Raw genomic sequence first — 368 nt, forward strand, 5'->3', positions numbered from 1 at the left:
TGGTGAGCTTCTGGTGAGCTGGGGTGTGTAAAATTTTCCGAGAATACGTCCAATGATAGGGACCAATGCAATTAAGAGACCAACACATCAGTATTGCCACCATGTAGCACGACGCAGCATTGCAAATAAATAAATAGTAACTTCTCTTACACTCCTCAGCTATATGTGTATAGGGCAGGGGTCAGCAACCTTTAGCACCCAAAGAGCCATTTGGACGCGATTTCCACGCAAAAGAAAACACTGGGAGCCACAAATACTTTTTGACATCTAAAATGAAGATAACACTGTATATATTGTTTTTTTTACCTTTATGCTTTGTGTGAACAACTAAGGTGTGTTGCTTAAATCCATGAAGTGCTACAGAGAAA

Source organism: Neolamprologus multifasciatus, chromosome 8, assembly GCF_963576455.1.
Source record: "Neolamprologus multifasciatus chromosome 8, fNeoMul1.2, whole genome shotgun sequence".
NCBI lineage: Eukaryota > Metazoa > Chordata > Actinopteri > Cichliformes > Cichlidae > Neolamprologus > Neolamprologus multifasciatus.